Consider the following 25,302-nt stretch of genomic DNA (forward strand, 5'->3'; position numbering starts at 1 on the left):
GTGATGGGGATGGGTTCGATCATGCCATTGAAAGAGAATTGGGTCATTATATAAGTAAGGGAAACAAAGTGCGGCGCAAAAGTTAAAAAGGTAGGGGGACATACCTAATTCAATTGTTTCTGGCAAAGCGCCAGCATGGAGAATATGGGCCGAATGACCTCATTCCATGCGGATTTTAAATATCTAGGCCGTCTTTGTTTATGAAATTATCTGGACAGTGTTTACTCTTGACCGCTGCTTCAATGGAAACGAAGCAACAAATGCGCCAAACAGTTTACAAGCCATCGCTGTAACGTGCTCATGAAAAGAACCAGTCGCTGCTCCGGGAGTACGGATCTGAGGAGCTGTTCGCAGAAGCAGGTAAGATATAGACCAATTGAAAATAGTCGTTCAAGTCCTAACTATCTGATTGGCGATTCGCTCAAGCGGCGTATGTTCTGAGGATACGGATTGGTCAGTTGAGGGGTCGTGTCTGTGGAGGGTGGGCGGGAGTGACTGGTGATTGGTCAGATTGGATGGCGCGGTCGGATTGGCGGTTGGAAGGCTGCCGCTGGTATTTTCCAAACGTCAAGCGCGTGATGGATGGCTGTTGAGTTGATGTCGATGGAGAGGGTGAAGCGTTGCGGATCTTGCCTATTAAGATGCAGAGTGGATAATAGCGACCAACGGTGTGGCCGGCGACATTCTTCAACCCCGTCTTGGAAGCGATGAACCCGCGTCTGGTAAGGAAACAAAGTCCGGGAGCGATGTGAATTGTTTAAAGGGATTTGGACCGCCCTCCGTGCGACCCCGACGGCTCGCTGGATATTGCGCCTGCTGAGGAGATGGCAGCCGAGGGCAAGCGTGTGCTTTGCGGATATTACCGAAGCACTTACTCCCATGCTTCGGGTAGGCCTAAGAAGACAGTGTTGAAATAGTCCACCGCCTGGCTTTCTGAGCACGATTTTTTTTTCGGGAAGGTGTGTGTGTGTGTGTGCGCGCGCGAGAGAGATTGGTTTGTGCCTTGTCTAGCAAGTCTGCAAATATTTGAATTTCGTCATTAGTCCTAGATTTAAATGCTGCGGATTAAAGCAATCGTACATGGCACAGAAGGTGGGGGAGGGTGGGACTCATTCGTTTATTTTGCAGGGTGTAACTCCTGGGCTTGACGGCACTACTGCGTTTTGACTAGGAATAGATTTGACTTGGCTTTCATTAACAGAAAGCATAACTGCAAAAGATGTGTCCTGATCTGTTTGTAAAAACTGCTTCGCACCTTCGTAAAACACGTAATCTTCATAGACAAAAACCACAAGATTTTCGCAATTCCGAACAGTGGGTGCAGAGGTCATACAGCCCTTATCGTCTCCCGTCAAAACAAAATGTGCCGCAGAATCATGCTAAAAAGTTTTCTCATTATTAACCTCCGGGTTCTGTTGTAAAGTGCAAACGACGACAGAGACAAAATAGTGCAGGACGCTTTTTGGATCCAAAACAAATGAGATCAGTCGTTGGTTTTAGCCAGTTTTACCCTACGATGTCTAGGGAATATTTCTGTCTCCCAACAACTTTGTTCTTAAATATTATAAATTGTAGCAATGATATTGAGTAATGCTGAAGGTTCGCTGCATACTTTTTATGCTTACTTTTTTGGAGCACAGGGACGAAGAAACGACTACACACAATTCAACCGAAGGTTTCGAAATTCAGTGATCCGTGTCAAAATTCATCTTTAACTTTTAGATTGCTGAGTGTACAATGATTCTTAAAAAAGTTACTTTGTGTGATTCCTTACTGGAAAGGAACAATAAGCTTTGTATGACAGTAGTCCTGCAGTTGCTAGTTGCTGACTGCCGTGCATTTAGTGTGGAAAGCAGGTCTGGCTGTTTCGTAAAGAGGGAGAGCGCTAAGTTGGTACCGTGAACGAATTATGTCAGTTTGTTAGAGGATTAAGAAATTAAGTTTGCAATTTAGTTGCGATTAACATTTGAGTTTTTAAAGGGTGAGATGGGAAAATGTGTTTATGAAAAATGCTTGCTGAATTGGGATTAGTTAACTGGAACAGAGATTAAGGAATTTTCACCATTGTAAATTTTGACAGTAGTAATGAGGAAGAAAATTTGGGATTGTCAGTACTCCTGTTTATAGCTGCTTCTGCCAGGAGATCTGCTGTCATGGCATGCCACGTTCATCTGCCCTGCTGCATTCTCGTGTGTCTGCTGTAGCTCGTTTGTAACCATGCCATGACATCTGCGATTCAACTGTGCCTATGTCAACCCCTCTTCTGCCCTCCACTAGAAGAGATCTCTGCAGCATTTCAGTTCCGATCTCAAAATTCTTACTTTATTGGGTGTTGTTTTTCTAAGAATTATTTTTGTTTTTGGCCTTCATTTGACTTGTATATGGAATTTTTTAACATGCTGCTTAATGTCCATGTTCTTAATAGATAAAAAAGTCAAGATTTTATTTTATAAAATGGCACTGTTCAATTCAAATAGCTCATGAGATGGTACCATAACCTATTTCAAAGGAGAATTATGCACACGTGGAAGGGAATAAGCAATTTGAATTGCTTTGAGTCTTTCACTGCCTTAGCACTTGCCAAAGCATTTTTCCAGTTTGGTGATTTTGGGTTCAACATTAAATGTTGGCCAGGTTGTGTGGAGACCTCTTCCACCCTGTTAAAATACAGATTGTATTTCTCCAGATGTGCTCTAGTTTACTGCTTTTATTTGAGTAAGATGCAACACTATTTTCCAGCTTGTTTTTTCAGCTAAGATTATGTGCTTAAGTCTCTGTAACAAGACTTGACCTTGTAACTAAGATGAGTGTGCTATTGCTGAACCAAAGCTACTGCCAAAGAAATATGAGATTTATGTAGATGGTTGCAGTTGAACAAGTTTCTTATTGTACTTAACATTTTGACTCCAATTTTTTTTGTAATAAGCAAATCATCTGTCTTTCGTTAAATTTCAAAGTTAGCTGAAGTTCTAGTTTTAAGGAAATAAATGCCAAACGGGAGATTGGAGGCCATCTTGTGTAAATCAAAACAGTAAATATGGAGTCTTTGGGTTGCTTTTAAAGATAACACAAGAATTTTGGACTGTGATAACTCCTAGGTCAAATTGTTTGCAGTCGTAACAATCTATAATGTTACTGTATTTCATGATCTTGTTTTTTAGCAGTAATACTTGGGCATTTGTCGTACAATAAACATAATTTATTATCGGTGCATGGTAAAAGATGATGTTGATTAAACTGAATCATAGATTTTGTCATTTGGTTTGAGAGATATTTGCCAAACATTTTGAAGAACGTATTGTCAATCACTTGCTGTTATACTGCCTGACTATGGTAACTTTGTGCGAAGAGTCGGGGTCATGTTCCAATATACACATGCAAGATACCCAGCTCCTAGATTTCATCATTTGTATTGACCCCCGTTGCTTCCTTGTTGCTGGACTGACAAACCTTGGAGATGTGGGAATTTTTTCTTGGTTAATCATTGGTGAAAACTGAAGCCACTTTTTAAGATAGAATCCCTACAATGTGGCAACAGGCCCTTTTGGCCCAACAAGTCCACACTGATCCTCAGCACATCCCAGCATGCTGCCTGATTTTCCTGCTTTCCATCAGAAACTCTGTTTCAGCAGCTCAACCCAGCCTTCATTTCATGACTGATTGATTTATATTGTTTGAATCCTTGGCATTCGGTTTGATCCTTAACTGCTATTCTGATCCAATATCCTTTTATGTCCAAAAACTCCATATTAACACTCATTGATTGCTTCAGTCCACCTAGAAAAGTTGAATTCATCACCTGTGCTCTTGACTTTTGTATTCTTTGTGTGGCTCTCATTATTCACTCAACCAAAATCTTGCTGCCTTTACCCTAAAGCTGCACCAAATTCTGCTCACCAGTCAGGCTTGTGAATGTCAAAGTTTTTAAATTCTCCTTTTTGTATTATTCTTTGTGATCTCCTATACCCACCCACAGTTGTCTTTTTCATCTCCTCCAACTGTTCATCCCCACATTCTTAGCCTTTTGAGCAATCACTCCCTCCACTCTACTTCAGAGTAGCAATTCCAGAGGTGTTTCCTATTGCCTGGAATTCCCCTGATGGTACTTCTCCACCGTTGACCTTCCTCAAAAGCCACTTGTTGTGAGCTTTCCTGATGTTTGTTTCTTGATCAGTGTGCATTGCTCCATAGCTAAGATTTTGTTTGTGCTTTTCTAAAAATGCATAGAATTAAAGACACTTTGCAAGTAGTTGATCCATAATGAAAGATTTGTTGTTTTTAAAAAAATTGCTGTGGTAAATTTATATTAGCATCAAAGTACATTGAAAACCCTGAAAATGAATACAAAGATGCTTTGAAATAAGCAGTGTTGCTTTCTAAATATTGAGTGCATATTTCTTGCAGCAATGTGCTGATAACTATCAGCAAATCTTTGCTGAGCAGGGCATGTTAATTGCCTGAATGTCCTGATTTGCTTTTAAAAGTATGGCAGGGCAATAGTGCAGCACACCACACATTGTGCTGTAAGCAAAATGACACTATTTGAATTCATTACTAGTATTTCAAAGTAACTGAAGATTGGTTCGAATTCCTTTCCTGACTTAGTACTTGTCCTGTTTACTGTCCCATTGTCAGATCAAAATTATAACAGCAATTGGCTGAAGTGTATTTCTGCAGATATATTTTTCTTCAAACATCAACAGTCTTGTTCTGTAATCCACCCAACTACTTGTATGCCTAATTGTACGTATGATATTCCTTTCTGACATTATCTGAGAGATGCTTCCTGAGTGGGACTGTAACTTTGGGAAAGGTCAATACTTTTTAGATATTGGTTCAGAAGTAACAGTTTTCTGGTTTCTTTTTATGATTCTTTTTAACTGACTTGAACTGAATATATGTCTGTCATTTGTAGACTACTGAAGATGTGAAAACATTTGAGGCTACATTGAGAATGACCGTCATAAAATGAACTAGTGAAGTGAAATTGGAAGTCTATTTTGAGAATGTTAGTTTTTGAGTTTTGTACAGCACTTATCTTTTGACTAACGTTGCCAACATGCCTTCGACATTGCCTAAATGTGGCCATAAGATGATGGACTGCAAGAATGATTTGGACAAGTTTTATAAAATGTTACTATCTGTTACAAACAACGTAATAGCGGAGCATCTACATGTAACGTGATCCGATAGCATGGCTTCAGATAGGGGAAATAATCATGCCTAATAAATTTATTAGAATTCTTTTTGAGTAGCTTAAAAGCAGGATGTACAAAAGTGAAGTATGGAGGTAATATGTTTGTTTTTCCCGAACACATTTGACAATGTTTGCCTATGTAATCCAAGAGCCCGTTGTATTGGAGCATGAGCAGAGATTTGACTAACTTAGTGGTGAAAGACTTGATTGGGGCATTTTCAGGGTGGAATGCTGGGGACAGTTACTTAGAATATATTGTAATGACTAGGATGACAAAAATCATGTACTATAGCCAGGTTTGCTGGTGATACAAAGAGGTGGAAAGGCAAGTTGTGAGGATGACCTGAGGAGCCTGCAGAAGTTAAGCGAGTAGGCAAAAACTTGGCAGGTGGATTATAATGAGTGCAGATGAGGTTATGCGCTTCTGGCAGGAAGACTAGAGGTGCCGAATACTGTTTTAAAATAGAGACTATGGGAAGTTACATCAGAGATTTGGGACTCCTAGTGTGCCAGATTTGTGATCTCCATGCACAAATTCAGCAGGTGATACGGAGGACAAATGAAATATTGGTGTCTTTATCCCAAAGTGAATAGGGTATAAAATAGTCTTGCAAAAATTATACAAGGCCCTTATCAGACCATAGTTGGAGTACTGAGAACAGTTTGGGCCCTTTTTTTTTCTAAATCTAAGGAAAGCTGGTCAGACATTGGAGGCAGTCTAGAGAAAATTTGCGAGATTGATCTTGGGATTGGAGGGGTTGCCTCGTGAGAAGAGGTTGAGTACAGTGGATCTGTAACGATTCTCATTTTGGAATAATGAGAGGCAACCTTTTATTGCAAGAACTATATTCTGAGGGGACTTGACAAGGTAATTCTGGACAAAATGATTCGCCCCCCCCCCCCCTCCCCCTCCATTTGTGGGAGAGTCTAGGAACAGACGGTGTAATTTTAGAATAAGAGGTCACCCATTTTAAGACACACATCTCAAATAAATCTTAAAATATTCAAGCCTGAAATAAATGTCATGACTGCCTCCTTGTCTGTATATGATAAAGAATTCCACAGATTCAAAACTTTCCGAATAACACCCTCCATGTTTTGTTTTGCATTGGTGAGCCCCTAGTTGGAGATCATGTTCTTAGATTGTTTCCCCCTGTGGCATAATCTTCTGCAACTAAGTTGCATCAAGCCCCTGAAAAATCTTTTATGTTTGAAATAGTCTGTTGATGCATCTCTAAACCTACTGGGGGCCTTGGTGTCCAAGTGTAATGTTACTAGGCTAGTAATCCAAAATCCAACACCCATGTCTGAGGACATGGTCACAAATTCCAGCATTGAAGAATTTGAATCTAATCAATCATTGTGAAATGTGAAGCGAGTCATTAGTGATGCTTATGATTCTTCCAGCTTGATAGTTTCAGGTGGGAAATTATTTGGATTTCCCAACTGGAGGAGATAGTTGGTTTCCTTTTTTTGGTTTTTTAAAATTTATTAACTTGTTCAGATTTGTTATTACAACTCTGGAGCTTGTGGGAGTTGAACTTGCACTTCCTGGTCCAGCGGTTGGGGCACTTATTGCTGTACCACAAAGTGACTCTGTGAGGCAGGGAATGTTTCAGATGGAGTAGAATTTGGTGCACCTGTTTAGTGTGATGGACAAGTAAAAGTTGCGCGCAAGGAGGGCGCTTGAGTTTCTACCTCTGCTACAGACAGAACATGAACCTGGGTACTATAGTTTAGGGGTGTATAAGTTCATTTCTGAACAGGTTGTACAGAAAATGATGGATCAAGTTTTTAAAGGGGTAGGACTGAGCAGAGGTTTAAAAATTTCCAGTACAAATAATAGGACCAAGTATGGAAAAGCTTAGGAACCTTAACTTCAAGTTAAAGGGGATAGTCAACATAAGTCTGGTGTTGTACTTAAATGCAAGCAGTGTACAAAATTAGGTAAATGAGCTTGTGATGCATGTTGAACTTGGTGAGTACAATGCTGCAGATATGAGAGTTGGCTGCAAGGGGTTTGGGGCTGGGAGCAAAATGTCCAAGGATACGCATCCTATCAGAAGGATATGCAGAGCAAACAGGTTTCCCCTGCTAATGATAAGTGAAACTGAACTGATTAGCAAGAATTGATATCCTGTTAGGTGTAGAACCTGTATCATCAGATTTGAGGAATTGTAAATGCAGAAAAGTCCTGATGGGAATTATATACAGCCTGCCTAGTTGTAGTCAGGAAATTGGGCAGAAAATTTGAAGATAGAAAAGGAATGTAAGAGAAACTGTGTTCCAATAATGGGGAATTTCAGTATGCAGGGCTTCTTGGAAAATTGGATTTGTAGCAGATCCCAAGAAAAGGAACGTATTTTTGGAGCAGCTTGCGGTGGACCCCCACGAGGGAACAAGCAATTCTGGATTTGATTGTGTAATGAGGCAGACTTGATTAGGGAGCTTAAGATGATGCAGCTCTGAAGGGGTAGTGACTATAATGTGATCAAATTCAAGAGGGAGGATGGGGAAAATGTGTTAGATAAGTGAAGTCTTTGACAAGCCTTTCAAAACCAGTGGATGGGGTGTGTGCATGTGTCGATGGGGACCCAGGCAATGGCAGGTGAATCCATACCTCTCATCAGTGTGCATAGTAGAACAAGTCACCAGCTGACCAGAACACCAAGTTGGTTAGCCTGATCTTGCCAATGGGCAAAATTTTAGAGCCCACTATTACATCTGAGATTGTGGATTACTTGGAAATCCATTCTAAAATACGGCTGTGTCAACATGGCTTCAATAAGGGAAGGTCATGGCTGATAAATTAGTTAGACTTTTGTCTGATTTGCTCAGTAGAAAGAGAGCCAGCGGATGTAGTCTGTTTAGATTTCCATAAGATTTTGAGGTACTGTACAGGTGGCAGCTAAATACGACAAGCCCACAGTGTTAGAGGCAAGGTACTGGCATGGATAGAAGATTGGCTGACTGGCAAAAGGCAGGGTTTGTAGATTATAGGATGGCAGCTGGTCTCTAGTGGAATTGCACAGGGTCAGTGTTGGGACCACAAGTCATCAGGTTCTACACTAATGATCTCGTTGAAGGGATTGAGGACATTGTGTCTCTGTGCAAACGTAGTAACAAAGATAGAGTAACTTGAAGCAGGGAGGCTGTGGAAGAACTTGGACAGGCTAGGAGATTGGGCAAAAAGGTGGCAAATGGGAATACACTGGGAAGGTGTGAGATGATGCAATCTGTTTGGATGAAAAGAGGCATGGACTACCCCCTTTAATGGGGAAAGACTTCAGAAATTTGAAACACAGGGACTTTGGAGCCCTGCTTAAGGAATTTCTTAATGTTAATCTGCAGGTTCACTTGGCAGTTAGGAAGGTGAAGGCAAATGCAATGTTAGCATTGATTTCAAGAGTGCTAGAATACAAGAGCAGAAATGTACTGCTGAGGCTATATAATGCTCTGGTCAGATCATGTTGGGAATAACGTGAGCAGCTTTGGATCCCACATCTGAAGTGAGATGTGCTGTTGTTGGATAGTGGCCTGAGGATGTTTACAAGATTGATCCTGGAGTTGAAGGGCTTATCATATGAGGAGCATTTGAGGACTCTGGGTCTGTACTTGATGGCATTTAGAAGGATTTTGACAGGGGGTGCGAGGTAGGGGTGGAACATAAAACCTAGAGATTACTGAGCAGCCTCGTAAGATTGGACATGGAGATGATTTCTTCACTAGTAGGAGAGACTAGGACTTGAGAACACATTTAGAACCTGTGACAACCTGCTCCAGCTAATAACATCCTGAAAAACTGAGGAGGAGGAATTTCTTCAGTCAGAGGCTGAGTCAGAGTATTGTTCGGACACACACACACGTACACACGCAACTGGTAAGGGGACCAAAGGTTACGGGGCGACACCTATCAACCATGATTGAATTGTGCGGTAGACTCGATGGGCTGATGGCCTCAGTTTGCTACCCCGTCTTATGTACTTTGTGTTGCTGCTTTCTCAGTTTAAATAATATCCTGTTCTTTACTTCTCTGTTCAAAAATGAACAACTTCACATTTTCCCACACTATACTGCTACTTTTGAGCACACTCTCTCTTTCTCTTGGTCATGCGTGCTCTGTCACATTTTGACGTGCACGAAATCTTGCTCACTTGTTATGGTCAGTTTCATTTGTTAATTGGATAAACTGAAGTTGCAGTTTTTTTTGTTTAAGCAGTCTTTTTTTCCCAATAAACCCCAGTCAATTTATTATACTGCATTGCTTTGGTCAGCAGCTTTTGACAGTTTTTGCATGAGATGTCTACAAATAACAACACACATTCTGAGACAAGTACTGTTATTGAAGCTTTTTAAATAGTAGCTGCACGAAGTTTAGCATGTGTACGTTTACCTAAAGTATGACTTAGTTTTCAAGATGTTTTTAGTGGAGGGTGTTGCTGCGGGTCCTAATAGCACAACAGTTCTTCTGTAGAATATACATAAGGTTATTAAGATATGCATTTATACAATGAGAGCTAATAATGAATTGAAAAGCCTAATCTGATTTGTTGGACTTTCTTTTAAGTGTATTTCACTTTATGGCACATATTTAGCATTCCTGTAGCGAAAGTTAATTTCTTTGAATCAGTGAAGTATTTTAGGTCTGCCTCAGACGGTTTTATTCCCCACTCTTAATAGGTTCATGATTTTTGACAGTTAACCATTTGAATTTAAATTTCTCCAGTCTTTAGTACTTTCTGTCAAGCTCTTTTATCGTGCAACTATCCACCCTGTTTGGTTTTCTCCATTCAGCTGCCTAGGCCTTGTATTCTGGAAATTCTTTTAACTCCTGTTTTGTCATTCAAGTAACGTTTTGAGCTATTTCTGATGCCTAGACCTTCTCTTTCAGTTTTACATATGGTCTCAATGAATCAATAATGCATGAGCATTACCTTCCTGTTGTGGATTTAATTACATTGTCCTGGCAATTTTTGATAGATCAATGCAGCATTTGGTGTTTTGGTAAAGCAGTTGAGAAGTTTTTCCATAATACAATCTGCAAGCTCCAACATTTTTTTTTAATGGATTCATTCCCAACTCCTTCCCCATGTTCTTGTCCTTTTTTTTGGTTTTACTGTTTCAAGTGTAGATATCCATTTGTTTCTACCACGTGGTCTTGAATTGCCTGTCTATAAATTGCAGATCTCTCTACCTTTTTTTTAATGCAGCAGCTCTGTGCCAAGGTGAGGAAGAGACACCAGTAACAATTGGCTGCAAGTATATCTTGAATCCCTGGTTCTGGAAAATACTTGTTAAAGAATTGATGACCAACGTGTTATCTGCTAGGCAGGCAAAATCCTCCGGAGTAAATGGAGCTGTGGCAGTGTGCACTCTTAAGCAGGTGAGACCTGCTAGTAGAGAACAGTGGTAGATGAGCTGTCCCAAGCCAGGGAGTGCAGTGCACAACCTGAATCCTGGAAACCAATGTGAGGAAGCACCGAAAAGCAAATCCAATAAGATGAGCAGTTTCATGTAAAGGAGGTGTTTTAGTTTTTAAAAATGAAACATCGTTGGGAGCTGTGTAAACATGGTGTCGGCTGTCTTATTGATTTTAAAATCCTATGAATTTTGGAATTGAGACAAAAACAAAATTTTCTGCAAGAACACTGCAGGTTACTCAACTGTGGAGAGAAAAAAAAATTAATCAAAACCAAAAGAACTGCGGATGCTGTAAATGAGGAACAAAACCTTTCTGGAGAAAGGTCTCTACCCGAAATGTCAAACTTTACTGCTCCTCTGCCTGGTCTGCTGTGTTCATCCAGCTTCACACCATGTTATGCTGGACAAGTTCAGCAGGTCTGTGGAGGAGAAAACAGTTTGTTTCAGGTCCGGTGACTCTTCCTTAGAACTGATGGTGGCTAGGAAAATGTCAGTTTATATGCAGAAAATAGGGAGGTGGGTGGGATAGGGAGTAAACGATAGGATAGAGCCCAAAGAGAGAGAGAGAGACAAACACGGGGTGTGTAGTGTAGTGCCAGGCTTTGTGGTAACAAGGCCTGGTGTGTGGGATGGGAAGCTGGGACATGGGAGAGTTTAGACCCTAAAATTATTGAATTCAATATTGAGTCCAGAGGGCTGTAGGGTCCCCAAGTGGAAAATGAGGTGGTGTTCCTCCAGCTTGCATTGGGCTTCGGTAGAACATTGTATCAAACCGGAGACAGATGTTGGCCAGGAAGCAAGATGGTGCATTGAAGTGGCAGGCGACAGGTAGTTGAGGGTCTTTTTTAGCAAGCAGAACATCACTTTTATTTTGTAGAACAGTTAATGCTTGGGATACAGTCATTTCCAGAATCTGATTAGTATCTTTTCACTGAAAGTCAGCAGTGGCGTTTTTGAATTTGCACATGTCATGGAAGCCTAGAAAGGTACAGCACAGAAGATTATGGACACACCATCTCTTTTCGTTCAGCTCTGCAAACCTTTTTGCTCTTTGAATACTTATCCAATTCCCCTTTTTGAAAGTTGAAGATTGAGAAAGTACATTCAATCTTACTGGGAAGTGCTAATCAGCATAGTTCACTGCCTATCCTGCGTTTTTATTTCTTCGTGCCATCTGGTTTTCTCAAACATCTTCAATCTGTGTCCTCTGATTATTCACCTTTCTGCTGCTGGAAATGACTTCTTATTAATCAAAACTTTTTTTTATTTTAGTTTGACCAGTTGTCAGATTTGACCTTTATCTGTGCTAAGGAGGAGAATTTGTGGTCTCTCCACATAATGAAAATTCTCCAAGCCTAGAAACATTGCATTAAATATCTGTGCCATCCATAAAGCCTTGCCTCCTTAGTTCCCAGAATTGGACACAATACTCCATCTGGGGCCTAACTAGTATTGTACAGTTTAGGTTTTGTGCTATGCCTTTTTCTTTTAAATGAAGCCAAAACACTCACTCATTGTTTTATAGCCTTGACAACTTGTTTTGTTGCCTTTGACCATCTCATTAATATGTCCCCAGATCTCTGTTCCAACATATTTGATTGCTTCCTTTTCATTGGGAATTTGTTAATGCTGTTATTGAATACTCATGGTTTGCTGTTACCCTTTGTGAAGGATGCAACTTTTTAAAAAAAAAAAAATTTTTTTGTACGTTTTTAAGCCTAACATCAATGCCTCACATTCTTAATAGTTGCAGTAAAAACAGTTCTGTTTTACACAGAGCTCAGGGCGAGTCAAATGTGTTCATTATTTTGCATGTGAGATTTTATACGCTTTCCACAGATGAACTGGAAAAAGGATAACAAGGGTTTGTTCAATCTCCCAGTGCAGTCTGTAAACTGTAAAACTCATTTTCCAGCAATCCTGTGCAATTTGCTCGGAGGAACAAAATGAAATGCCTGTATGGAGGAGGGGTAGGGAATGGAAAGTTTGTTACTTGAAAGATGACCAAGCATCTCAAGGTGATTGTGGTAACTGGTTACGCCATTGCCATCAATGTATTTCCCACTCAAGAACTTGGCAAGGTTTCTTTGGAACATTTGCAGTATTCTTAATGTACGGTGGGCAACATCTAGACAAAATAACTTGAGGCATGTATCTTAACACTAGTCCTCCATAATTTGTGCTAATGCTGCACAGTTGTTCCATTCTGAAGTAATTTACAAATGTATGAACCTATGAAGTAGGGGCAGAAATAGACTTTCTGGACCTGTAAAACTGCTGCACCATGTAATAGGACAATGGATGATTTGTTAGTGTTAAATTCTCCATTCCCACTTTCTCCCTAATAACCTTTAGACTTTTGTATCAAAATCATTTCCAGATTTTTATACTTCAGTCAACATTCTTCTCAATTTGCCAGACTCGAGTGGAAATGAGCTCAGTTTGGCCAACCTTTTGTCATCAGATAACCCATTCCTTTCAAGTATCAATCTAGTAAACATCCACTGAACTGTATGTGCACACAGAATCTGAAACATTCATAATTATTAAGGCTGTGGTCTAATGTCCAAGATTTTTAAGGTTTAAAATCCCAACTTTGTCTGGCCTAAATTGAGTGCTCCCCTTTGAAATCTTTCTCTCAGACTTGAATGCTCCCAACAGAGTCATAGTTGTCCCGCCCAGAAGCAGACCCTTCGGGTTCAACTCGTCCATGCAGATCAAATATTCAAAATAAATCTAGTTCCATTTACAGAGATAATGGGAACTGCAGATGCTGGAGATTCCAAGATAATAAAATGTGAGGCTGGATGAACACAGCAGGCCAAGCAGCATCTCAGGAGGTGCTCCTGAGATGCTGCTTGGCCTGCTGTGTTCATCCAGCCTCACATTTTATTATCTTAGTTCCATTTACAAGCATTTGGCCTATACCACTGTTAAACTCTTCTTATTCATATACCCATTGACATGCCTTTTGAAATATTGTGATTGTAGCAGCCTCCGCCAGTTTATTCCATGTCTGTACATGCACTCCCTCTGCATGACAAAGTCGCCTGTTAGGTCTCTCTTTATATCTTTCCCCTCTCACCTTTATAAACCTATGCTGTCTAGTTTTGGACTCTAACTTTGGGGAGAAGTCTGTGACTATTCATCCTGTCCATAGCCCTCGTTACTTTATAAGCCTTATAAGGTCACCCCTCAGCCTCCAATGCTCCAAGGAAAATAGCCGTAGCCTATTCAGTCTCTCCCTGAAGCTCAAGCTTGGCAACATCTTTGTAAATCTTTGCACTCTTTCAAGTTTAACATCTTTCCTGTATGAGGAGTCCAAAGTTGCATCTTGTCAGAATTTTGTTTTGAATGAACAAAGTTATTTTCACTTTTAAGACTTGTACTTTTTTGATCTTTTTGACTGTTTGAGCTTACAATTAAACTGTTTGAAGTAAATGTGAACTATGTTTGTCCCATCAATCAACACTCTTCTTGAAGTTACTGCATGAAGGATGAGGTTCCATTAAAACAACCTTGTTTCTCTGAATTAAATGAAAAACCAAGTTTCCTAATGTTAATTTTCCTTCAGTTTTCACCAGTTTTATTCCCTTTCTTGTGACTGTCGAGTTTAATATTGGAACATTTTTACCATGGGCACTGGCAGCTCTTGAGTGCTTTGGCTGAGTGGAACTCCTTCATTGTGATTCTACCCAGTGATTATTGGTAGGCTGGTTTTGGGGAGATGAAGCAGAATTTAATCTGAACCAAATGGTTCTGTTAGGGATAATCAAGGATGATTGAGAGCAGAAACTCTTATCCGTTCAGTGCATCAAACTTGTAAGTAACAGGCTTCTTCCTCTGGATGTCAGTTAACTCAACTCATCAGCCAACCGACATTTTGAAATGCATACAAATTAGAACTAAAATGAACCAACAACAGTACAGCACAGGAAAAGATGCATTGATCCACAGAGACTTTGCTGACACATGATGCCTCTTTAAACTTAAAACCTTGTCTCTCCATGGTGTGTGTCCCTCTATTCCCTGTCTATTCGTACAGCTGTCAACAAGCCTGCTAAATATTGCCGTTGTATCTGTCTCCGTCGTCTTCTAGGCAGTTAATTATCCCCGCCATGTATTCTTTTGAAAAAGAAACAACAACTTGCCTCTCATTGCCTTTAAACTTTACCCCCCCTTTTACCTAAACCACTGTCCCTTTAGTAATTGGCATTTCTAGAATCATACAGGTACAGAAGAGGCCCTTTGGCCCATTGAGTCTGCACCAATATGTAAGAAACACCTGACCTTCAACAGAATCCCATTTACTTGCACTAGATTAAAACAGTGGTTTTATGTGTGGGGAAATTTATGTCTCAAACTGGTTTGAAGTCCACGTAGAAAAAACTCAGCGAGGCGAGGCCTTCAACAATGTTCTGCATGGTAGATTGGTTAGTAAGGTTAGATCACATGGGATCCAAGGAGAGCAAGCCAACTGGATACAAAATTGGCTTGGTGGGCGGTTGTTGCTGGTCACAGGTTTCCAGCCTGAGCAATGTGCCATAAGGATCAGTACTGGTCTGCTGATGTTTGTCATAGATATAAATGATTTGGTTGAGAAAATAAGCACGATCCATAAGTTTTTGGATATATCGGTGGTATAGTCGACAGTGAAGAAGGTTTTCTCAGAGTAACTGGACCAGTGGGCCAAGGAATGGCAGGTGGAGTTTAGAACATAAAACAGTACAGCATAGTACAGGCCCTCTGGCCTACGATGTTGTGCTGACCTATTAATCTATGATCAAACTAACCTGCATACTCTTCAGTTTTAATCTAGATAAATGTGAGGTGTTGCATTTTGGTGAAACAAATCCAGTGCATGACTTGCATAGTGAATGGTAGGTACCTAGGTAGTATTGTTGAACAGAGATCTAGGGTGCAGGGACACAGTGCCTTGAAAGAGGCATTACAGTTGGATAAGGGTTTAGTACGCTTGCCTTGATTGCTCAGCGTACTGAGCACAGAGGTTGGTACATCATGTTACTGGTGCACAAGACGTTGTTAAGGCCACACATGGAGTATTGTATACAACTGTGGCCAGCCTATTAGAGGCAAAAATGATTTTTCTCAGGATGTTACCGAGACAGTTATAAGGAGGAGTTGGATGGTTGGGACCTTTTTTGCCAGGCACATAGGAGGCTGAGAGATGTGATTTTACAAACTTCTATGAAAACTCAAGGGGCACAGATAGGCTAAATAGTGAAGCTATTTCTCATAGCGCAAAACTGGAGGACATAGGTGTAAGCTGAGAGGCGAGGTATTTAAAAGTGATTTGAAGGACAGCTTTTTGATGCAGACCGTGGTGCATATGAGAGGAACTGCTAAAAGTGGTGGTACAAGCGAGCACCATCAAACATTTTTAAAAGACATGGGATAGGCAGTGTTTCGAGGGATATGGGCCAGTTGCCAGAAAATGGCTTTTAGTTCTGTTTTGGAAAACTAGTCGGTGTGGACGAGTTGGACCGAGCTCTAAGTGCTCATGCAGGTGCATTTTTTTTGGTGGATGTCAGGTAATTCACCTTTACCACCCACCCAGGCACTGCAATACAGGCCATTATCACCCTCCGAGGTTCAAGATTTTTTTTCCTCACATCCTCCCTTAATCCTCCTGCCTTTCAACGTGAACCTGTGTCCCTTTGTGACTTACCCTTAAGCCAAGTGGAACAACTGCTCCTTATCCATTTTCTCAATGTTCCCCTGTGGTCAGAGAGGAATTAAAAATTTTGGGTCAGTGCCCTTGCAGTCTTTTCCCTTGCTTCCCTCAACAGCCTGGCACACAGTTCATCTGGACCTGGAGGTTTGTCCATCTTCATGCCAACCAGCACCTTCAATACGTTATCCTTCTTTGATTCAGTTTGTTCACATTCTACCTGGGCAAACTCTAACTATCCATTCTGACCCCACCCCTCATAACTGTCTATACTTCACTCAGGTTGGCCTTCATCCTTTGTTCAAGTGAAAACAAACTAAGTTTGTCCAATCTATCCTCATTGTTAACTCTTCTCTGTGTGCCTTTTAAGAAGGATTTGTCTATCCTGTTCCTCTTGAAGAGGAGTATAAACCTTGATGTTGAGGTGTCTGTTTTATAGAAAGCAGAGTAAATGGATTTGTTACAGAGATAGTAGGAACTGCTGATGCTGGAGAATCTGACCTAACATGGTGTGAAGCTGGATGAACACAGCAGGCCAAGCAGCATCAGAGGAGCAGGCAAGCTTGATGTTTTGGGTTGGGACCCTTCCTCGGGTCAAGCTTTGCTGCGTGGCCTGCTGTGTTCATCCAGCTTCACGGTGTTATCTCAGAGTAAACAGCTTTGTTTTTTTTTTAAGAAGTTGACAAAAGAAGCATGAATAGGTAGAATCCGACTCCGACAGATCCAGGGTTTTAGTTTTGCTTTCAGTTGTTGAAGTTTGGGACTTTTTTGAATTGAAGCTGCTAGATATGGCTCTGTCATGTTGCTACTGCAGAGGCTTGAGTTCTCTTTGCTGCTAGATTCATTCTGTTGGTGTTCCTTATCCTAGACTGGAGAAGATAGCAATTGGGTAAATGTTTTCCTGGATTTGCTTTTTCCAAGGTTGTTTGTGGGTTGCCGCTGTATTGGAATAGTTCAGTAGGTAAATAATATATTTAAGTATTTCAATTTCAATTAGTTATGAAAATTAAAAAACAAAATTTATATTAAAAGTGTAAGCAAGTGTGTTTTACTAATAGCACAGTTTGAGCAATCAAAACACATTTGGAGTGCAGTTCCTTACGCTTGCCTTTTTAAATAAGATAAAAGTTAGGCTATTTGCTGGATGTGCCTTGAGATTTGATCTAGCCTATAACACACATGCTGTAATTTCAATTAAGTAGCTCCTGATGACCTTTTGAATGAGCAAAATGTTATTTATCAGTAGTGATTTACAATATCTTAATATCTAAAATTGAAATACTTTGCAGGGTGAGGTTCTGGTGCTGAGAAACCTGTTGACTGACTGGACAGTGACCTATGTCGAGGAAAGAACACCTGTAACCCATATGCATGGACGGGTCTGCAAAATTTCAATAAAGCAACTGTAGTTGCATAACCTTACCAAAGAAGCCAAAAGATCCTTTCATTTATTTAAATGTTTCTGCATCTTTTTTAAAAAAATCAATTTTAGCTTTAGGCAATGAGTGATGAATTCATCCTAAGCATAAATTTTTGGTTCCGATGCTCAGCCACTCACAGAACCACGTGGATCAGAAAAGATGCATGTTCAGTGTCTTTTCTGTTTTAGCTGTTTTGACGGTAGAGATTTTATAATTGGTTCCATCAGTTCAAGCAGCAGAATGTGGTCCTCATTTCTCTTGCTCTTTCTATCTTGTGCTGTATCTGGTCTAAATTGCCTATACTCTTATTGAGACATTTGCCTTTGGAAAAGGCATGGGAGTTCATGAGGCCACATGCACTGCAAATGGTAGTAGGTAAGAAGGCAGGAAAATTGGTGAGAATGGTTCTTAGTTCTTGTCTCGCCCAAGTTGAAATATGTAAAATTTCTTCAGAACCAATCTTTATATAAGAATCTTAATGAAATGTTCCAGTGATACAAAAGCATTATCAAACAATGTGATTTTTGAGTTACATGTTGAGATATTGGTCAGAAGACCTAAGGTTTGGTTGAAGAGAAAACAGCTGATGCATCTTGAGGGAGAGGCAGAGAGATTTGAGGAGGGAATTCCAGAATTTAGAAATTAAGATGATGATGCTCCTGATTGAATGGTTAAAAATTGGGCATGTTTTTAAGGCACAGTTTTAATGATATTCCAACCTGTGTGTTGGGCTGGAAGCAATTGGAGATTGGGGTGGATGGAGTCATGGAGGGATGTGCAAATAAAGAGCAGCTTGAAATCAAGGTTTGCTTAACTAGGAGCCAGAATAAGAACAGCAAGCACATGACCGAAGAATAAATGGAATAGTGAGAGTTAGGATGTCAGCAACATTGTTGGTATTTATCCCCAGCAACGGCCACCTCAGTGCACCCAACACTGGTGGAGCTTCATCGTTTTGTTCATCAGAACATCTCTTGTAGGCTGTGGCACATTTGAAGAATTTCTTGGCTGACCCTCAAGGATGTCTGCAAGATGTAGTTGCTTCCTCCTTATCTTGCAGCCTCAGCAAAGCCACTACTTGTGCTAGTGAAGTCCCTCAACTTGTTTGGCAACCATCCTGAATTGCCGAGTCCAACTAGGAATGACTTTTTCACCTGTTTGTTGATTTCATGTTTGTTAGGGCTGTTTGATGCCATGCTCTATCACATGTGGTCTTAATGTGCAGGACAGTCAGCTTCATCTCACCTTAGATGTTTACAGCTTGGTCCAAAGATGGATAAAAGCTAATGGGGCCAGGAACTAAGTGGCACTGTGGAGGCCAGATGCTTAGCAAGTGCCACTTGATAGCATTGTTGATACCTGACTGCTGCTTGAGAGTAATTGGATGGGTTAGATTTGACCTGCTTTTCATGTACAAGTCATGTATGGGAAGTTTGTGTGCACTGTCTGCTGGATGCCTGCATTGTGATTGGAGTGGAACAACTTGGTGTGGTTAGTCCTTGCATATGTAAGGGGAGGAGATGCACCAGTGGTACTGTCGCTGGACTGTTAATCCAGAGACCTGGGTAGAATTCTGGGGACCCGGGTTCAAATCCTGCCATGGCAGGTAGTAGAATTGGAATTGAGACTAATGATGTCCATGAATCCATTGTTAATTTTTGGGAAAACCCACTGGTTCATTAATGTCTTTAGGGAAGGAAGCTGCCATCCTTACCTGTTCTGGCCTCCCCAAGTGACCCTAGACCCACAGTAATATTGTTGACTCTTAACTGCCATGACTGACTGAAGATTTGTCACTACTTCAGCCTTATCTTCGCAGTGATGTGCTGGGCTTCCCCATCAACGAGAAGTAATTTGTAACTCTGGTGAATTGTTCAGTTGTCCACCGTCAGTAAATCTGATTCATTGATTACAGAATCATTTTAGTCCTGTTTAACCCTTCCTACTTATTTTACTTGACATGCAAGTAATTCTGCTCTGTCACATCACCTAGGTTGATATCTCATTTTCAGATATGCTGGTGGTGCTCCTGGCATGTCCTCCAACATTGAACCAGAATTGATTTCCTGACTTGATGGTAGTGGTGGAAAGGGAGGTTATGGTGGGCCAAGAGGTAAATTGCAAATTGAGTAAAATTTTTGCCGCTGATGGCCCACACGCCCCATGGCACCCAGTTCTGAGTTGACTATTCCGTTTGATGTAGTGCCACACAACATGATGGACAAGCTTCTTCATGTGAAGATGGTGTCTTGTCTCCACAGGGTCTGTACAGTGGTCACTGTTGCTGATCGTGCTGAGGACAGAAGCTTCTGCAGCTGGCAGATCAGTGAGGAGGAGATAATATAACTCTCTCTTGCTTTTCTCACCAGCAGCTGCACACCCCACTGAGCAATTATGAACTTTTGGCCCTGACTAGCTCTGTCACTCATGGTGCTGCCAAGCCACCTTGTCTGATGGACATTTGAAGACACCCACCCAGAGTACATTCTGCATTCTTGCCACCTCCAGTGGTCTTCAACATGGAGGTGTATTTATTCATCAGCCAAGATGTGGGCAGTAAGTGGTAATCAGCAGGAGATTTTTCCTGCCCAAGTTTGACCTGCCAGGTGACTTCATAGATTCACAAGTCAATTTTGAGGACTGGCAGGCAACTTTTTCCTAGCTGTGTACCACTGTGTGCACCATCTCAGCAGTCTGTTCTGACTGTGGGACAAGATGCATATGTAGGAATAGTGATAGTGCCTGGCATCTTTTGTGTAAGGTATAATTCAGTGTATATGACTGTTAGACTGTTGCTTGACTAGTCTGTGAAGTAACTCTCCTGTTTTTGGCACTATCCCCCAGATATTGGTAAGGAGGACTTTGCCTTGGTTGGTAGATCTGAATTTGCCTTTTGTCATTTGTGGTGTTTAAGTCAGTGCCAGGTGGTCTCTGTTTTTCATTTTGTCTTTCTTGAAACTTTTTAATTGTTGATACAAATGATTGGCTTGTTATGTTATTTCAGAAGCCAGTTAAGAGTCGAGCATGTTCACATGTAGTCTGGCCCTGGTAAGTGCGACAGTTTTCTCCTGCTAAAGCAAATTAGTGAACCAAATGGGTTTTTATAACAGTTGACAACGGTTTCATGGTCATTGTTAGACTTTTAATTCCAGATTTTTACGTTTAAATTTTTGTCCTCTGGTGGGCTTCAAACCAGAACAATAACTTGGTCTCTGGACTATAAGTCCAGTGATAATGCCATTACACTATCCCTGTCCCTGAAGAGATTATTGAATTCTTCTTAAACAAACCAATTCCCTGACTTGTTTCAACAGCTTGCAAGATTAAGGAAGGTTATTTTAAAAATTGGCACTTGAGAAAATAATGCATAATAAGTATAAGATAATTGAAAGTGTGGAGGGTGTTGCTGAAGCACAGAAGTTTATGTGCATACTTGAGCTTGCTGATGAAATTCTGGTGTTCTACATGTCACTTATGTGACCATGAAATTGAATTCAGACAGCCTTTCATGACTATACTCTTAAGTTAGATTTTTAAAATCATTTGGCTAGTAATAGTTAACTAAAGTATGCTGATGAATCGACTTCATTTTTCAAAACTAGTGTTATGACAATAAGGTGACACAAATTCACTAAGGAAGTATCTTTGTTATGCTCCAATCATTTCGATGCTTTAATCTATCTGATTAACTTTTTTAAAATGTGACTTGAGACTTCTGCAAAGGATTCCTGAGGTCAAGTTTGTAGTTGTATTTTTGTGCACTGAAATCCCTCCTGTGATTGCACAGTTTAAGTAGCGGTGAGCATTTGAAGTAAAGTGCAGGTTGTTCACCAGCACAGACGTAAGTGACATGTAGAACACCAGAATTTCATCAGCAAGCTCAAGTATGCACGTAAACTTTTGTGTGCTTCAGCAACACTCTCCACACTTTCAATTATCTTATACTTTATTATGCATTATTTTCACAGACAAATTGAAGGATGTTAAACTTAGTTTGATCTTGTTCATTTCTTAGCTATTTTAATATCCTTGGATGAAATTTAATTAAGATACCTGGGCATAGTTACTGCAAGTTTTCGTTAAAGGAAGTGAGTTTGATGGTGAAATGACACTTTTAAAAAATTCTGTCGCCTAAGTTTTTATGTATAGTTACGTAGGAGTGTAATGACAGTTAGAGATATTTTTATTACTCGACAACGTAATTATTGAAGTGACGGAATCACGCTAAGTATCAAATTCCAATGGTTCAATTTCGTATTTGAATCTAAAGCAATTTACTTGTTACATGCAAAGGAAACATGACCAAGAATTCATGATTTTTAAAATTTTACATTATCAAAGGCAAAAGACCTTCATGCAGCCTGTTTTCTGTACTATACTGGTTTCAATTTAATGGAGACCTTTAAACATGACAAGTAGGCCATTCAAAGATGGTACCTTATTTTCTGTATCTCTGTCGATTAAAATGGGAAAAGGTTTCCGAACAGTCAACGGGGTGGGGATGGGATTGCTGCATGTTTTAAAAGCAAGTTATCAAAACTCATTTGAAATAGCATTTAGACTGCTGCTTTGCCTGAGTAGTGGGGAACTTTGGTTGCAAGTAAGCTGTACACACCCCCTGGTGCCCAAGTGAGACTTGACTAGTAGCAGGTAGTTCACTTAATTTGTGGAGCTGTGACTAGCTGTGAACGATAGAAGGCCACCTGCTTTGTAACATCTTGAAATCGGTTCCTGGTTAACTGAACAGCTTGTGGGTGTGCATGATGTTGCCAGAAGCCTATGGACATCTAGAAGGGAAGGCAATGTGTGTCTGTAGTAGAAAACTGAAGCAAACCAGTTTATCTTTTTTTTAAAACAAAAGGATTTTTATTTCTATGTATCCAGTGTTTTTGCACCTTCTATTAGAAAAATTCAATATATTTTGTTCCAGATCCTGGTTTCTGAACGTGTTTCCACTTTGACTTTCTCTGACGTATCCCTAATGTCTGAGTAAGAAATGGACAAGTCGATGTAGCCTTTTATTCTGCAGTTCAGTAAGATAATGGATGATCTGATAATCCTCACTCCACTTCCATACCATACCTCATAAACCTTAAGTCCTTTACTGTTTAAAAACTGTCCATCTCCGCTGTGAATATACTTAATTACCCAGCCTCAATGGTGTCTGTAGTAAAGAACTCGACAGATTCACAACTCTGAGGGGAATTCCTCTTCCTTGTCTGAAATGTCTGTAACTCCTTCAGGTTTCTGGACTCTCCCATTACAATCTTACCACATTTACCCTGTCAAGTCCCCTAAAAATCTTGTTTATTTGAATAAGGCTCCCTGTCATTCTTCTGAACTCCACAAGCTACTCAACCTCTCCTTGTATGACAATCCTTCCATACCTGTTATCAGTCTAGCGACAAAATCAGAAATTGCTGGAAGAACTCAGCAACACTCTGAAGAAGGGCCACTGGACCTGAAATGTTAACTCTGCTTTCTCACCACAGATGTTGTCCGATTTGCTGAGTTTTTCCAGAAATCTTTGATTTTGTATCTAATTCCCAGTTCTCATTTTGTTTTTGAGTAGTGAACCTTCTCTAGATGGACTCCAATACCAGTATATTTTTCCATCGATCAGAGGTCAAAAACTGTTCACAGTAATCTTGCTGTAGTCTGACTATTGCCTTGAACAGTTATCGTAAAACCTCCTTTCTTTTGTCATCAAAGCCACCATTCCATTTGTTCTTCCTATTACCAAGTCAAACTGGGATGCTAATGTTTTGTGATTAATGGTCTAGGACTTAATCCTCTTCAGTAGCTTTCTGCAGCCTTTCTCCACTCAAATAACATTCAGTTCTCCTAGTCTTACTGCAAAATGTGTAAGATCACGTTCCCATATTGCATTCATCTCTTAAAATTTTTGCCCATTGACAAAATTTGTTTATCTCCCTCTTCAGACTCCTTGTCATCCACCCTACTTTCCTTCCGACCAGTTTTGTGTTGCCTACAAACTTGGCGGTAGTGATTTGTTTTCCTCAACCAAATCTCATTAATCTTTATTGTATATAACTGTGGCGTCAGCAGTAACCCCTGCAGAATTCCTCTAGTTACAGGTTGCCATTCTGAAAATGTCCCTTCTTCCTTGAGTTAGTTAGCCAATCTCCCACCATTGAGTACTTATTAGTAACCTTTTGCAGAGTACTTTATCATTATGATTTTTGGAAATCCAATACTTCACATTCCCTGGTTATTCTTTATCTAAACTGTTTGTAACCCCTCAATGAACAATAAATGTGTCTGGCGTGATTTCCCCTTATGAAGTCATGCTGACTCTGCTTGGTCATTGAATATGTTTCTATATTATATATGCTCGTTAGTTCATCCTTTGAGTGTCTGTCTGTCTGTCTGTCTTCTAGTGTGAAGACTAATGTAAAGTTTTGGTCATCTCCTGTACCCTTTCCTAGTTCCCATTAGTTATTTCATAAGCATTTTTCTTTAAGTGTTTAATGTATGCTGTTTCCTACGGCTTGCTTTTTTAATGTATTTAAAGAAGCTCCTAACGTTTTTTTTTGTCATTCGTTAGTTTGCCCTCCATTTAATTTTTAACCACGCATCAATAAGAACGTTTCCCAAATCTCTCTATCAATAATTTTTGGCCAATTTAAATTTTTCCCTTCAATTTGATGCTATCTTTAACATACCCAGGTAACCACAGTTAGTTTCTCCTTCCTCATTTCGATAATCTTTGCTGTGAGTCCTGAATTTGGGAAAAAAAATGCATGCTATTGCTTATCAACCATCTTTTCTGCTAATCTCCTTATCCAGTCTACTCCGACCAAGTCTACACTCTGCCATGTAAAAATTCTTTATTTAAATTTAGTACTGGATAACATTGTGGAGCTGGAGGAACACAGCAGGCCAGGCAGCTTCAGAGGAGCAGGAGAGCTAATGTTTTGGGTCAGAATCCTTCTTCAAAAACAGCATCGGCAGTTATTAACCATCTCTTTAAATTTTTAGTACTATTGTTTTTGACCGAAGTTTCTCTTCTTCTCAAACTGAATTCTGAATCCTACTTTGTTATGATCGGTGTTTCTTGGGGGATCTGTTACTCGAGTCCCAGATCATGTTGATTTTTTTTTTCCACGGGCAACAGTTTCTGTGCTCGTTGGACAATATTCGTTGGATCCATGAAAGCCATATTCTGAGAGACTTTTTGTCCAATGACCTATGCAGTTGCAACCTCTTGGATGCCCAATCCTTTGCCATGAAGACTCCTGAAAGCGAGGTATGAAGATGTCAGACTTGGAAGCTGACAATTGGGTGGCAGGGTCTGACAGCCGTTCTCTCTGGAGGTTAGCCATTTGAAGAGCATGAAAAGGTGAACTAAAATGAAAAGCTCAACTGACTGAAAAGAATTCTCAAAGAAACATGGGCTAGTGAATCTTGGCCCCTGGTCTTCCTCTGCAGCAAATATGGCAGAGACTATCAAGCCATATTGACAGTTGAGCCACACTAGGTGATGTTTAACAATGTTGAGCACCAAGGTACACTTTTTGTCTTACAAGATGTAATGCTGTCTTTGTAAT

At 40.3% G+C, this 25,302-nt stretch overlaps 1 protein-coding gene across 5 annotated transcripts in view; it reads left to right on the plus strand.

Annotated features, from left to right (window-relative positions):
• Nucleotides 1–541: 541 nt before the first annotated feature.
• Nucleotides 542–25,302, plus strand: part of LOC125456272 (zinc finger FYVE domain-containing protein 9-like) — a 103,717-nt gene continuing 78,956 nt past the window's right edge. For 3 of the 5 annotated variants that reach the window (XM_059647942.1, XM_048539267.1, XM_048539271.1), the window contains exon 1: nt 542–722. The gene's annotated coding sequence lies outside the window, so the exon portion shown is untranslated. The other 2 variants (XM_048539269.1, XM_048539268.2) reach the window with 2 other exon arrangements.

This window comes from Stegostoma tigrinum, chromosome 8, assembly GCF_030684315.1.
Source record: "Stegostoma tigrinum isolate sSteTig4 chromosome 8, sSteTig4.hap1, whole genome shotgun sequence".
Lineage (NCBI taxonomy): Eukaryota > Metazoa > Chordata > Chondrichthyes > Orectolobiformes > Stegostomatidae > Stegostoma > Stegostoma tigrinum.